The following is a 16,415-nucleotide window of genomic DNA, read 5'->3' as shown; positions in this document are numbered from 1 at the left end:
AACATTTTGGGTTTGTTTTTTTGACAAAGAGTTGAAATTTTGAAAAGTTGAAATTACAGCTGTACTGTAAAGTGCTTTGGGATCCTCTTGTCTGCGATGGTTTTTGACTGAGGTATAAAGGTTTTCTTGGGATGACTGGATTACTCAGGAGTGAAGCCATGAGGTTAGGTAGGTCCTCACAAATGAGAAATATGTGGCTTGAGGAGGAAATGCTCTCTCGTAGCAGAAAGAGAAGAATCGGCTGGTAGGATACACATTTTGTAGCCAACATTTCACAGGTGGGGCAAATGAGGTGCTTGTTGACTCTAAAGCTTGCTCCAGGAATAGAGTCAGTCTAGAGACAGAATAAACCTTTTAAATTATCCCTGCCAGTGTGGAAATCATAGACTCCAGAGATTTCAAAATCTGGATATCTTTAAACAAAACCAAACAAAGGTCAGGTCCACCTGTGTTGCAGGGTCCCACAGCTCTGCTTTTTCTCTCCTGTGGCAATGTAGAGCAAAGCATTAAAAATGAAAATCAAACCATTAGAGAATTGTCCTTCAGATGCTGGATTTATTTCCCCAGAATAGGGAAATAAATTGTTACTGCACTTTGCCAAAAGACATTGTGTGTATGGGTGTGAGTGTGTGAAAGATATTTGCTCACTGCTGCAGTCGATGTGTTCCTTTTCCTACCCCCTCCCTCTAACTTCTCTCTCTCTCTCTCTCTCTCTCTTTAAGCCTTGTAATTGCAGTTGGAGCGCTTTAACTTCCCTGCAAACCGACAAGAGATCAAAATCTGCGTCAGTTCCACATTATTTAACTGTCAAAAAAGGAAAAGATCTTTCTGATTTACTTGTCAAGCTGTATATTTATCGGTGTCTTAGGAGGAAAGTCCTCATTAGTGAAAAGGTGTTAGTTAAAAAGGATGAAACAAATCTGAAGTAGTGGTGGCCAAGTAGCTGGGGGGGGGGGGATATTTATTTATTTTGCTATGAGAAATAATGTCCTGTGTTGTAGGCAGGTCAATGGGACAGATCAGCGGTGCAGTAAAGGAGGTGCTAATTAAGACTCCCAGGTGAGGTAGGGAATCGATCCCAGCATGAATGAATGAAGAAGGAAGGAAGGAGAGGAAAAGATTGTGTAAGCGTGGAAGAGGAAATAAAGACTTGAGGGGCTGAATTAAGGTATACCTGGACCCTTTCCTAATCTTACCTAGCTAGCCCGCAAAGCAACTTGTGGCTTGTGCCTACCAAATTTAGAAGGTAGAGCAGTGGTAAATTTCAAAGTAGCAAATTTCAAACTCTCATTTGCCCATTATCGCTGCTTCCCAGAACAGGCTGGGTATCTCAGAGCAGCTTGTACCTTCTTGTGTGTCCACAAATTACAAAGGGGAAAAAAAAAATATTTGCTACCCTATGGACTTCCAGCTAAACGACGCACTGCCTGATTTGCTCGCTTGCAAAAAATGCCGAGTGCTGCTATTCATTATTCGTGTTGCGGTGGCCCCTAGAGGCCACCAATTAAGGAGCAAGGCCCCAGTGTGCGAGGCACCGTCGTATAACGAAAAGATCATCTCTGCCCCAAGGACTTTGCAAGCGAAGTGGCGGAACACTTGAAATGTTCCAGGCATTCTCTTTGCCATTGCAGACGAGGCGTCCGGCAGCGTTATAAAAGGAGCTAAAATGTTTGCTGTGCACGCGCCTTTATTCCACAAAGAGTACGGCTTATATATATAGAGAGAGAGAGAGAGAGAGAGAATTGGGAGCTATTCCTGCACACGCCTGACAAGCAACAAACGTTCACACTCCCTTCCTATCAGTACAATTTGTTTTCACCACTTTATCCTAAGAACTAAAAGTGAAGTAAGCTAATAAAACTCATTAAAGTCAGAAGTTTGGTAACTACTGCCATTAGCATATGTAGAAGTTTTTTCTTCTGTGTATTAGCACCACCAATGCTAGGCTGATGTTTAGCAAAGAGCACCTGTCAAAACAAAAGAAGAGCTTCACACCTCGCAATTTTAAGCCCCAGGTAAGAAACTCAGCCTAGTGGATCGGCGAAGAGGAAGAGGTTGCAACCTGAAACAAGAAAGAACTGGAGCAGAGTAAATGAGATCCCTCTGGGTATCAAAAGGCTTTTGTTTGACACGATTAAACCCTCTTTGTTTCATTACATACATCACTGCAAAAACAAACAGTCAGATCAAGATAAAGAGCTCGCAACACTTCTTTCTCTCCCCCCTCCCAATTGCAATTGCGACCTCTTTAGTGGACAAGCTTAAAAGCACTGACTTTACTCAGATAAAATTGATGAGACCTGAAGAGCAGGTGTACCAGGGAGCTTTTGGTGTTTTTGTTGTTTTTTTTTTAAGCATGGAGCACTTATGTCAATGACTTGATCAAATGATAAGCAAACTCTCTTCCTTTGCTTTCTAATTAATTTTTCTCTCTGTGTTGAAAGGAGTGTCTTAAAATCGCATGAAACTCATGAAAAGGTTTAATCCTGGACACCAATAGAAACACACACAAATAATGCCCTCAAGGGAAAACAACCATTGTTGCAGGGTCCTGGGTAGTATGAGCTTCAACATGGTTGCAACAGTGTTTCGACTTGCTCATAGTTTTAAGCCAAACATCTACTTGTAAAAAAATTGCTCTTATTTTATTGTTACACAACAGAGTGTCTTGCCCTAAACAAAACAAGGATATGTCAGTATGCTGGCAACATAAAGCTGACAGAAGCTGGGGTCGGATAGATTCACATTTTAATTATCTCTTTTGAGTCAGTAACATCATTAGACGTTTATTATCTTCTACTGTATTGTAATGTAATTGGCTTTCTTTACAAATTCTGGTCTCTGCCTGCAGACATCTAGTGCAGTTCAGTGAGGTAGTGACCAGATCAAATGACATTTTACAAGGACATCGTCTGCATCTATATAATAGACATCATTCTGTGTTTTTATTTTTATTGAAAGGCAAGAGTTGGCTTCAGCTGAATGTGTTTTCAATAGTATGTAGGTGCAAGAGGTGAAGAGTAGAGATTTGTGCTTTTATTGAAGAAAGGCTGATCTGGAAATACCAGTGATATAACATGCAATTTTTTTCAGGCTCTGCAGTGGAGGTGAGAATCTGAATAAATATATCTTGCAAACTACTGAAAGTTTATTGACTCCACTTAGAAAAACTGCACAAGACCGGGGATTGAATTCATTGTTGAGTTACGGTGTAGAACTGATTGCATTAACAGTTTGCATTATTACAGTTGAATTGCCACTTATGGAACATATCTGTTTAGACAGCCTAGGTATGTTGGTTGGGGTGAGGAAAATAGTAAATTGCAGCTTTGTGATAAGCTTGGGAAAAGAGAAAAGATCGACCAGTCTGATGATTACTCATTTTCATGGTGGTTTCCTTTAATTGAAAGAATAGGTTTCCACAAATGAAGCATGCCTTACTGTGTTTATTTATTCTTGTATATACATGCACACACCTGGGTGTGAACAGCTCTTGTCTTTTTTGACTTTGGTGATCTTCATTGTAAGCACTTCCAATGTTTGCATTCTGTCTTTCAAGCTACTTTAGGGTACTGTCAATCTGTGCTAAAAATATGCAGGGGCACAGATTGACTTCTTAAAGTTGGATTGCAAATTCTTTAACTCCTGGTTGCAGAAATCTCTCACAATTTGTTGGAAACAGGCTAAGAATCTGATGCAGAATAAACAAGAATCAGAAGAATAGTGGGAGACCAAGGGTAAACCTTTCAATTTAATCAGCGGAGAGTGAACAGGGAAAAATGTAATCCTCTGTAGGCTAATTATTGAAGCTGAACTGGAAATACAAACTCTGTTTCTATGCTAATTATATATTGCATGTTAGTTTGATTTATAGGTTGGTAAGTGTCTGAACTGTAAATTTATTGACCTTTAACAATATATTCTTTTGATCAGCAGCTATCTCAAGTTCTAAACATGTCAAAATTTAAAAAAACAATAATATTGAACACAAATTTATAAACTTAGCAAACTTACAGAATTGCTCAGACCTCACATAAGTCAAGATTGCGGTAACCTTAGTCATGTAGAATAGTGCCTTGCAACCTAATTTCAGTGGTGCGACAGCACAACTTCTGGCATAAGATGCTACTGACTGTGAGTAAAGATATTACAGTCTGGCCCATGATAACAATCTCAACACATTAATATGTACCATCTTCTCTCCACTTGAGAGAAATAAGGTGTGTGTGTGTGTGTGTGTTTGTTTTTTGGACTATATCTGGAAGTCTTTGGAGATTAAATTGTTTGTGTGCTCACATTATTCAGTTGTCTTTTTCAGATACCATGCAAAAACAAATAAATAAAATGCACTTGATCATATAAGCAGGTTATGGTCTCTGACCTGTTTTGAAATCAAATAAGAGTCAAATCTACCTCGGTGTGTCCACTGTGACAAGAAACCCGCATCCACACTACAACTATAACTATCTGGGACCAGTTTAGAGCACACTTGCGCCTTAATCCAACCCCAATACAGTTAAATTTAGTACGTTAGTAACTGTGCCCCTGTAACTGGGTTAAAAACCTGGAGTGTCCAAGGCTTTAACAATTTTAACCATGTTGTAATTGGATCAGTGGATAACCATATTTTGACCAGATCCCCTGTCTCTATCCCTGTTGCAGCGTTGATGGGGCCTAAAGCTAGTGGTGGTGGCAGCATGAAGGTGAAATTGTTGCAAGCCCAGCAGTGCTGAGAATATTTGCATTTATTTCAGTAATTTTCCACTATGTTGTGTTCTATCATTTAGAGGAAATTAATTAATTAATATTAACAATTAATATGGGCACTGGGATTGGAAAAAGATAATAGAATTTCAGTTTTTTATGGTTTTGAGATGTTTGAGATCACTCTCAGAAGATGAACTCTATTCCCTTAGTCAAGCAGAGAATAAATACATTTTCAACAATTCCTTCTGAAAGGGAGGATAGCTCCATCAATGGCTATTAGCCAAGATGGTCAGGGGATGGATCATTTGATAAATTGCCCTGTTGTGTTCGTTCCTGCTGAAGCATCTGGCACCTTCCACTGTTGGAAGACAGGATGCCAGGCTAGAGGGACATAGGTCTGACCCAGTATGGCAATTCTTAAAACATGTTACTGGGCTGCTCTTCTGTCACAGATCCAGCCAAACTGTTAGTAAAGCATACATTTAAATAAATAAATAAAAAAGATAATGCTTAATTAGGCAAATTCAAATGATCATAGAATCATAGAATATCAGGGTTGGAAGGGACCCCAGAAGGTCATCTAGTCCAACCCCCTGCTCAAAGCAGGACCAATCCCCAACTAAATCATATTTATTTCAGGTATAATAACTTGGCTGTAATATAGCAGTAACCGTCAGGCAGGTCTGGATGTTCAACAAATACTATCGTTAGTCCTTTCCCGCAAATGATGACATAACCACTTGGTGGCTCTACATCATTTGCCTTTGCGTGTGGGAGAAGCAATTTTTGGCTTTTATATTCAGAATTTTGCTTAGTATTGAGAAGTTATAGGGAAAAAAACAGCTATTTAAAACCTACTGGGGGGGAGGAAGGCACAGAAACGCCATTTTAAAAAAAGAGTTATCGAGAGTGCCAATTATTTTTAAGCAAGGTAAAAAAAATTACTTGCACTTCAATATTTATATTTGTATTTGTAACGAGAAAAAAGTTTTTTTTTTTTTTTTTTGGAAAAGGAAGGTGCAGAAAAGGGCACTGCTTTAGCTAAATATTGTACCTTAGAACATCAGTCATTTCCTTCTCAATAGTACTGAAAGGGTCTAATTTATAAGTTTTTCCCATTTTCCTGTTATGCTGGTTTGTAAGTTCTGACATTGCTACTGGTATGTTAATGAGAAGCTAGTGTTCCATTAAGAGTAAACCATATGCTCTACCGCATACTGTGAAAGAGAAAGCATATAATGTGACTGTTGCCTTAGTAACACATTAATTCATTTTGTCAGTGTTGGCACAGATCATTTCATTTATAAGAAAACAAGTATAATAGTTTACCACATCTATAATATTTACAGTGTTTCTGTTACAAAACAGTGACAAAATGAGTTTAAAAAATAGTGTTGGGATAATATCATTAAAATACAGAATTTGTGGTTAAAAAAAATTTCCCCATACAAATTAAAGACAAGATTGGTGTAAAATTTCTTTTCCCATTTTAACTCCAAACTGTTTGCTTTTTTGCATATTTGTATTCTACTAATAACGTGTAAAAAAAATTTAGTCCATGAAAAACATAAGTGCATTAGCAGTTTTTAATGAACGTTAAGCAAAATATTTCATACAACAGTTTTGTTAAATTACAACCATTGTAAACCTAATCGTATGCTAGTGTGTTACTCATAACAAGGCTAAACATTTATCTAGTTTTATCTGTTCTTCCAAATGTTTCTTAGTATTCTAACACTCCTAAAATATTTAATTAAACCACTCCGTTCTCTCAAATGAGTGTATTTTGTGTTTTATTCACTGAAAAGAACTAGTTACGTGTCTAGCTAAATAAATATAGTCCACTATACGCACAAGTGATACTTACTGTGAATTGAGACCATCCAAAGGCACGATAAGGAAAAGGGAGTTAGAGGGCGGGTGGTTAGGGTTAGGAACTTGCCTTCGGAGTCTGCACCTGCAGGAGAGGATATCAGCTCTACTCATCCTCAGGGCATTCCACTCTTGTAGACACACATTCTTAGCAACAAACATTTTACATGTGTGATGCACACCAACCATACCAAAATAAAGAACATGGTATTTCAGGTATCTCTATCATGAAATACACATTTACTATTATAACTGGTCTTGCATGCACACCGTCTACCCCACCCTTTATTTTATGGTTTGTCAAAGATGTTCATGGATGCTTGGACAACTGAAGGCATTCTACAAAAGGTGCAATACATCATGACTTGGTCATACAGTATAACAAGCCAGATTACCTTCTGAAAAATGCAACATAAAAAGACCTTTTTAAAATATCAATTGAGACCATCCTTAATATATGTGAACCATTGCTGCTCCAGGGAGCATTTACTGATGAGTAAAAATAAAGCTGTAAACCTTGGGGAAAAGACTTCTTTCAATTGCAGGCATTCCAATAATGAAAAATTACTTTGTCATTATAAAATGGCGTTCAGATTTCTCACCTGAGGTACTCTAATATCCTTAGCTGTATCTGTATGTAAATCAAAGATGAATGAATACAGTAAATAACAGTGGGTGGGTCTTGAATACTATAGGCAATCAATTAAATTATCTTCTTTATTATGACAAAAGGGGGGGGCAATTCTTGTAAGATGTAGTAATGCAGGTATGTTTCTGTATGGGAGGTACATATTCTTCTGAAAGGCCTTAAATCCCCCCTGCCGCTCACACATTTTTGCTAATTTCTAAAGTTTGACTTAAAAAAACCCCAAACTAAAATTTAAAACGTATTTTAGCTACTGAAATTGATGTCTTTATGTTAGCTTGTTAAATAAAATCACATGTTAGAAGCCTATGTCACACTGGGTAAGATCACATATTTATGTGGAACACTTGCTTTTAAAAGACCATTTTTAATGTAACAAGGAAAACTAAGAAAGAAAGAAGCTTGTAGAATTTAGGGATATATAACATTATAGTGCATTTTCATCTACATTTGACCCATACATTATGTATAAGGCCTGATTTTCCTCTTTTACTAGTGTAAATGAAAAGTAACTCCACTGAAGTAAATGGGGTTACATAGTATAAAATCAGTGTAATTGAAAGGAGAATCAAGCCCATAATGTGAAGATATGTGTAAATGTGAATGAGAGAATTTGAGTAAACAAAGAAATATTGATTTATAGTCTGATCAAGGAGTTCTGATAATATCCTTTGCTGACCATGTAATCAACAATCAGTTTTTTTCTGATGTCATTAATATCTTGAGACGTTTCAGTAGCTTTCCTTGCACAGTTCTGTATTATCTTTTTTTGTGGGCAATACAAAATTAAACAAGGTCGTTAAGTCTAAAGCTGACTGCGAAGACTTACAAAGAGATCCCACAAAACAGGATGATTGGGCAACAAAATGGCAGATGAAATTCATTGTTGATAAATGCAAAATAATTCTATTGGAAAAAAATAATCCCAACTATACATACAAAATGATGGGGTCTAAATTGGTTAAAGAAAGAGATCATGGCGTCATCATGGATAATTCTCTGAAAACTTCTGCTCGTTATGCAGCATCAGTCAAAAAAGCAAACAATGTTAGGAACTATTACGAAAAGGATAGATAATAAAAACAGAAAATATCATAATGCCACTATATAAATCCATTGTATGCCCACGTGTTAAGTACTGTGTGCAGTGCTGGTCACCCCAGCTTAAAAAAGATATATTAGAATTGGAAAAGGTACAGAGAAGGGCAACAAAATGGTTAGGAGTATGGAACAGCTTTCATAGGAGGAGAGAGTAAAAAGACTGGCACTGTTCATTTTACGAAAGAGATGACTAAAGGGGGATATGATAAAGGTCTATGAAATCATGAATTGTATGGAGAAAAGTGAATAAGGAATTGTAATTTATCCCTACATGTAACACAAGAACTAGGGCTCACCTGATTAAATTAATAGGCAGCAAGTTTAAAACAAACAAAAAGAAGTACTTTGTCACAGAACAAAAAGTCTGCCTGTGGAACTCATTGCCATAGGATGTCATGAAGGCCAAAAACATTACTGGGTTCAAAAGAAAATTAGGTAAGTCCGTCAATGGTCAGGGATGCAAATCCATGCTCTGGGTGTCCCTAAACCTCCAACTGTCAGAAGCTGGGACTAGACAACAGGCTGGATCGCTTGAAATTGCCATATTCTGTTCATTCCCTCTGATGCATCTGACACTAGTCACTGTCAGAAGACAGGATAGTCGGTTAGATGAACCATTGGTTTGACCCTGTGTCGCCATTCTTATGGATTGCATAAGTTAACAAAAATAGATATAATCAGGTCCCATGGGGGCAAAATATAATTTCAAATCAAAATGATCTTACCCCCCCCCCCCATGTATATTTAGCACTCAAAATTCAATTTCAAGACATTTATGGAGTAAGTAGATGGTGGGCTTGTGAAATCGAGATGATTCAGCTATCAGAAAGCTTTTTTTTTTTTAATTGAATTCAAGTATTTTGTCCATCATTTTCTTACTAAGAATAAACATTTTAGACTTTTAGACTTAAATGTGAATTGCAAACCAGGTAATATAATAAGCAGCTCATTAATAGAAAGAGAATCCATTGTGTGTAGATAAGTGAAATCCTAAATAGTATGAATGCAGCCTTTATTAATGATATCATGATAACTTCTTGGCCATTGTTTCAAGAGAAACCATAAACTTGGAGGTTTTCTTCACTCCTTATAACTATGTTGCACTATATGTTTACAAGGAAAAGCTACAAAACTGAAAGCTCAAAATCAATATTTTTTTCAAAAGTGACTATTGATTTTGGGTACTTCAATTTTTAGGTGCCTAACTTGATACACCTTTAAAGGGACATGATTTTCAGAAACCCACCTTAAGATGAGTAACCAAAATAGGTACCAAATATCATTAGTCACTTTGGAAATCTAGGCCCATGGGTCTCATTAGGTTAAATGCCTAGTTCAGTTAGTATTCCTATTGGTGTATATAAAAACATCTTCTGTATTTTCCACAGTATGCAACCAATGAAGTGAGCTGTAGCTCACAAAAGCTTATGCTCAAATAAATTGGTTAATCTCTAAGATGCCACAAGTACTCCTTTTCTTTTTCTAATACAGACTAACACGGTTGTTACTCTGAAACCTACTGGTATCAATGTGACTTTCAAACGAGTTCAGAATGCAGTGAGTGGGCCTAGAACTTTGCAGACTGGTTTATAAGTACATTAACTGTTCAGTGCCTCTACAGTTCAGTAAGAATACACCCTTTTAATGGTTCTGTATTAACAGCTTGTCAAACATTTCAGAGTTGGACACCATATTATATGCTTCTGCTAACACCTGAGTGCTATATATTCATAGTTAATATTTACTAGCATGAGTATAAAATAAACTGTACTGATTTTTCATCACATCTGCACAGAGACAGTGGAAAAAAGAAGGAACCTTCTTATAAAATATTTGGGGAAATTTAGAGAGGAACAAAGATTGAAATATTTGACCTTTTTTTCTGTGGGTACCAAGCAGGTGGTGAAATGTAAATGGATAACTCAGCCCTCCTAGTAGTTGAAAAATAGGGATGTATCACGTAATAGCTAAGCTCTCTATTCCTGGGAAAGTGTGTATGTACAACTTATAAGTCACGGTGCTTTGCTCCAGTCTGGCCCCCAGCTAGTATACCTCCATCTTGCACATGCATCATGACAGGAGCATATATAATTGTATCTCATTGACTTACTTGCTTCTGCAGGTTAGCTAGATGGAAGCACTAGTATGCAGGGACTAACCTAAAGATAGTTTCAAACCTTGAAAAGTGCATGATCCATTTTTGGTACTTGAAAAAATGTCTGCCTTGAGTTACAACTAGTATTGGGTGGTTTTCAGTCTGAATCTCAGTCATTGAATGATAGGGGATCATAGACTATCAGGGTTGGAAGGGACCTCAGGAGGTCATCTAGTCCAACCCCCTGCTCAAAGCAGGACCATTCCCCAATTTTTGCCCCAGATCCCTAAATGGCCCCCTCAAGGATTGAACTCACAACACTGGGGTTAGCAGGCCAATGCTCAAACCACTGAGATATCCCTCCCCCCTGTGGGATGATGGCTGACAACTAGAAATAAAAGAGGACGCCCTGGAAAGGCTAAAGCTGCTTAAGTCTGATGCAGAATTTTTTAATGGATGTTGTTCTCCAGCCTATGTCAGGGTAAAACATCTGCCTTGTGACGTGTCTTGCAGATATATCCACAATGGCATGTAGCACAGTAGAGCTAGTCCTATCTGGAACATAACATTTTATGTTGATGTGACAACCATATCCAGAAGTTTATTTCGATTTAAGTGGTAGTTGGGATGAATCTTCTGCAGTGGTAGAAAGAGTAGCCTAACAACTTGTAATACATTCTCCTATCCCACCGTGAGCTGTATCTTTTGATATGGAAATTAGATGGAACAGGCAGTTGTATAACCTAGGAAGCATTGTACTTTTGTCTTTACAAAAGTATGGTGGTCATGCTAAGCAGGGTCCCTGTGTCTCTAACAATGCCAGCAGCAACACGGAGGGTACATTCTGAATGAAATATATCTACTGAGCATTTCCAAAGGCACAAGCCTAATTTGGATGCAACATTCTGATCCCTTATGACAAAACTGTTATAATATATTGCACCCAGAGGCCTTAGTCAGGATCAGGGCCCAGCAAGGTAGGCACTGTATAGAGTCCTAGAATTTAAGGCCAGAAGAAATCCCTAGATCATCTAGTCTGACCTCCTGTGTGTCACAGGCCATCAACACCACTCAGTGCCCGCATATTAAACACAACAACTGGAATTAGACCACAGTATCACAGCTCACAGGAGACTACACCAGTGTTTCCCAAACTTGGGACACCAGGGAAAGCCCTGGTGGGCTGGGCCAATTTGTTTATCTGCTGTGTCCCCAGGTTCGGCCAATCGCGGCTCCCGCTGTGTCCCGCGGTTCATCACTGTAGACCAATGGGGGCTGCGGGAAGCGGCACAGGCCGAGGGACGTACTGGCTGCCGCTTCCTGCAGCCCCCATTGGCCTGCAGCGGCGAACCATGGCCTGTGGGAGCCACGATTGGCCAAACTTGAGGACGCGGCAGGTAAACAAACTGGCCCGGCCCGCCAGGGGCTTTCCCTGAACAAGCAGCATCCCAAGTTTGGGAAATACTGGACTAGACTATTATGTGCCACAGGAAAAGAATAGGAGGGACTGAGATGCACCAGTGCTAGAGGCCCCTGCAATTGCAGGGAAATAGGAGACATAGGAAGAAACTGCCTCTGCTGGAAAAAATGTATAATCTAATTCAAGATAAGATGCAACAAGTGGATGTAGCAAACTGAGGGGGGGAAGAAAAGGGTTGACAGCTCTAGGAACTCGTGGCTACACAGGCCAGCTATGTGCATAATTAGCAGATTGAGTCATTTAAAAATATATATAAATAAATATCAGTAAACAACACTAGATGGTGTGGAAACTCCTGAAGAGAACATAATATTTTGTCAACGCTGAGAACAGACATCTTCACACTTCTCAGTATAAGAAAGTTGGGGGCATGCTTACCATGGTAATATTTTCTTTTCTTTTCTTTTCTTTTTTTTTTTTACTGTCAATGTAAAGTCAGATTGAGTCTTTTGGGGTAATTCTGCCATCCTCTAAACTGGTGAGATAGAACCCGAACGATCTATGGGCTCATTTGTACTCAGAGCTGTGCAAACATGATAGCTACTTTTACTGTGTATGTTAATGGAGCACTGGTGTTTCACTAGTCTCCTTTGCACTCAGTATTCAAATTAGGATGGGGAAAAGGGCTGCTTTTCTATAGGTGGTATAATGACCATCACCAGAACAATACAGAAAATCCTCTTGTAACTTAAGGATATGGCATATTAGCACATAGCAGTGCAAAGCAAACTGGGTTTTTTAATACGATAAATATTGTTGACGTAGCTTTGTTGTTAAGATCTTTACCCAGACATAATGTTCCAGTAGATAAACAGCATAATATGCATCTTTTCTTTGTTTAATGATATACTTGCAATAATGTAGTGAATTAAATCAGTGCCTGATGCATCTGTAGGGTGCTATTTCTTTCTAGACAGAGAAACGTAAATTACTGGAGTGCTATATAAGATGGGAATTTCTTGTTAAGCTCATAGAAAAAGATGAGTGCACTATTCCCCTTTTGGCCAAGTGTCCAAAAAGAATTGCAAGAGGGGAGGTGTGTAAATAAATAGAAAATATTCATAGTGTTTTGTGTTGGTTAGTGCAGTGAAGTCCATCACAAATGCTGTGTGTGTTTATTGCTGAATGCAGAATAAGTGGACCTATATAATTCCTAAATTACCAGTCACTGGACTGTCTGAAATGGTTTTGGACACCTTTAGACTGCCTTACTTTACTCCTGTATACAGTTGGTGTTGTTTTAGTGCCTTGGCATACATGTTCAATATACTCATAAAGAAATAGTCAGGTGGAAGGAGGGGAACTCCAGGTTTCCTTTTTCTATATATTAGAGTGATATTCATGACATATTAGATGATGGCATACTATGTTAAGAGTAAAATATTGCAAATTTGATTGGGTTGAAATGGAGCTGGATGATGCAAAATGCAGCTTTACATTTGCTCCTCAGTATAAAATTGAGGAAAATTAGTAATGCCTCCGTGATCCTGAGGCCTGATCCAGCTCCCACTGAAGTTTCCCATTGACTTTAGTGGGAATTTAGCCAGGAGCCTATACTGGTTGTCAGTAAACCATCAGATTCAATTCCATGCTTTGAGCAGGGGATTGGACTAGATGACCTCCTGAGGTCTCTTCCAACCCTAAAATTCTATGATTCCAAAGAATTTGTTACATAAAGCTCTTAATTTTCTAGACCCCGTGTACTGTAGAGCTAATGTCTCACTTCTACCTTGTGGAGTGAGACATTGTTCTTGCTCTCTGTTCTGAGGCTTCACTAGATCAGGCTGGAGTAGGATGTTCTTGCTTAAGGACCCTCCTCTATGGAAATTCATCCCCGAATATGTCCACCAGAGGGACTATTCTAAAGAAAATCCCTAACTACACAAACAAATCTAGGGAGCAGAAAAGAGTGTACCTGAGGTGGAGATTTTTCAACTCCTCTTATAATCAGAGGCAGGGAAAATAGTTTTATTATCCACAAATTTCAATTTCAAAATTCCAGGAACCAGGGAGCAAATCCAAGAATGGGTGAGGTATGTGTCATAGCGAGATAATTTCACCAGTTAATAAAATCTAACAGATCAGGTAAGAGAACTGCCCAACAAATAGAATATAATTAGACAATTCTATACTCTGTGATGATAATGAAATGAAATTCTGTTACAACTCAAAGAACTAACTACTTTTTTCAAATGCATATTCATTTTCCCGTCTACGCAGAAGATGTTAAAATAGGCCCTATTCCATCGCAATCGTTGTAGCTTTTTTAAAGTTGCAGTGCAAGGTTAATTGCAGTCCAAACAGTCTATTTTGGCCTTTGTTCTAACCATTTTTATATTTCATATGGTCTGGGAGGTTTGGCTTGTTTGTTTTTTGGCCAACTTTTTAGTTTTCTATATCATCAATACAGAAAACAGCCCTTTGAACTATTGGCCCCATCTTTATTTTAATTGTTTTCTATCTTTTGGACAGCACCCAGATATATTGTAATGTACTATACTGCTGTAAAGTTTTTCTTTGAAAAAGGTACGTAACATATATGTCTCATAGTAGGCTTTTTAGGGCCATGAGAGCTAGTAAGTGTTGGCTAATGCCAAGAGTTGGATGCTTACCCTAAAATCTCAGGCCCTCCACCTCCCAAAAAAAAGTACTCAGAGGGAGCCCAACTAAAATAAATCTTTGATCCTTAAAGTTACCATTTATTTATTTTCTTTGAGGATTTCGGCATCCTTTGGCTGAACTGCTGTGCTCGGTATGGAGCAAGTATAAAATCAAAGGTAAAAAGACTTGCATTTCTGCAGACTGTCACGAGAGGGCATTTATGGACTAACTCTAGACTTCTTTCTATACTTTCTGTAGAAACACTGAGAAACATCCCAAATTGCATTATATTGATATGAAAATTTAAAATGCTGCTTTACAAAAAAGAAAAGGAGGAGAGAAGGGGACATACAAGCATGTTTTGACTTAAATTAATGCTACATTTCAAAATAGAGCTGCTGACCAATGGTTATACTGGCTATTCTAAAATGATTATTTTCTTTCTATTGTACATTGTAGGTATTTCAAACTTACTTTGTCACAAAACATTGAAAAGAAGGTAATGAAAAGAGAAAACAAATTGAGAGAAAATAAACATTTGTATCCATACTCTGTCAGCATTAATTTATCTAAAATTTGAAGGGAGAAAAGCTCATAATTTTTTTTAGGACTGTTGCAGTTAACATAAAACAAATTAAAAAAATGATTTCAACTTCTGTGCTGATAGACAAGCTAATTAATATTCTTAAATATCAGCCTCTCAAGGAATATAATCATAAATGGTCTAATAAAATAACAAAAAGTTTGGAGAAATTATTAGCAATCAGGTAGTGCAAGCTGACATGATGCAAAATAGTAGGGCTAAGTCCATAAAAATATATTTATATAACAGTTAAAAGACTCTGATCAAAGTTGTTTGAGTTCCCAATGGGGTAAGAATCCAGCAGCATTGTTAGAAATGTCTTGCACATCAGGTGAAATTTCTTTTGAGGGAAGGTATACAGAACATTGGTGCAAAATACAGAAAAGTGTTCAGCAGCATGGATTGCAAATATTTCAACAGGATGATACCTGGGAAAGTGAACTAAAAACTCTTCTAAAGCATATTGCTGAAATCTACCATAGTAACATGATTCTAAACTGGATAATTAGAGCAGTAAATGCTAAATTATTGCAGTATTTTTAAAATAAAGTAATAGGCAAAAAAGGAAAAGTAGGAAAAAAGCAACATCTGTGCAGCTGAGTGAGAAAAATCTAAATATTAGGTGAAGTAGGGGCCCTGGTTCTGCCTGCTGTTCCACACAGGTAGAGCCCAATTGAAGTTAATAGAACTTTGTGCCAGAAGTGGGGTATGCCCATACAGAACAGATTGCAGGATTGGGGCCAAGAATATTATTTTAGCAAATATGGGTGCTCATTTTAATATTGCCCATTGTGCAGCTTTATCATACATGTAACAGCTTTTATCTGGAAAAAAAAAAGAGCAGAAATTGACTTTGGTAATAAAACATTTAAGGGTGAACTCTTTTTTGCTGGACATATATATAATGCAAACTGCCAATCAAAACATGCTTTTCCTTGGTATCAGGATAAGATGATTTTTCTTTTCTTTTCTTTTTCTTTTGAAAAACTTATATTTTGGCTATTGCAAAAACAAATGATCATATTCATTTATAATCCAATGCTTACAATAACCAACCCTATTGATATAGTTCAAAATCTTGCCCACACAACCCAAGTGTTTTGTGGTTTTGTTTAATGCACAGTCACTCTTCAGGAGTCCAATGCCAGTGAGTGTGGAACAGTGAACAGTAAACCTTCAAATCTGCTCTTGCATATCTTGTGGACTGATGTAGACATTACTTCAAGCATGTGAAGATCTAGTTCCGTTGAATGATTTTTCATTTATATACAGTGCCGATCAGAAACTCAAAGCAGAAGAACAATAAAAAAACAAACACATCAACTGCATC

The sequence above is a fragment of the Lepidochelys kempii genome, chromosome 6, assembly GCF_965140285.1.
Source record: "Lepidochelys kempii isolate rLepKem1 chromosome 6, rLepKem1.hap1, whole genome shotgun sequence".
NCBI classification, from domain to species: domain Eukaryota; kingdom Metazoa; phylum Chordata; order Testudines; family Cheloniidae; genus Lepidochelys; species Lepidochelys kempii.
The sequence above is the reverse complement of the archived record's forward strand: the minus strand, read 5'-3'. Positions refer to the sequence as shown.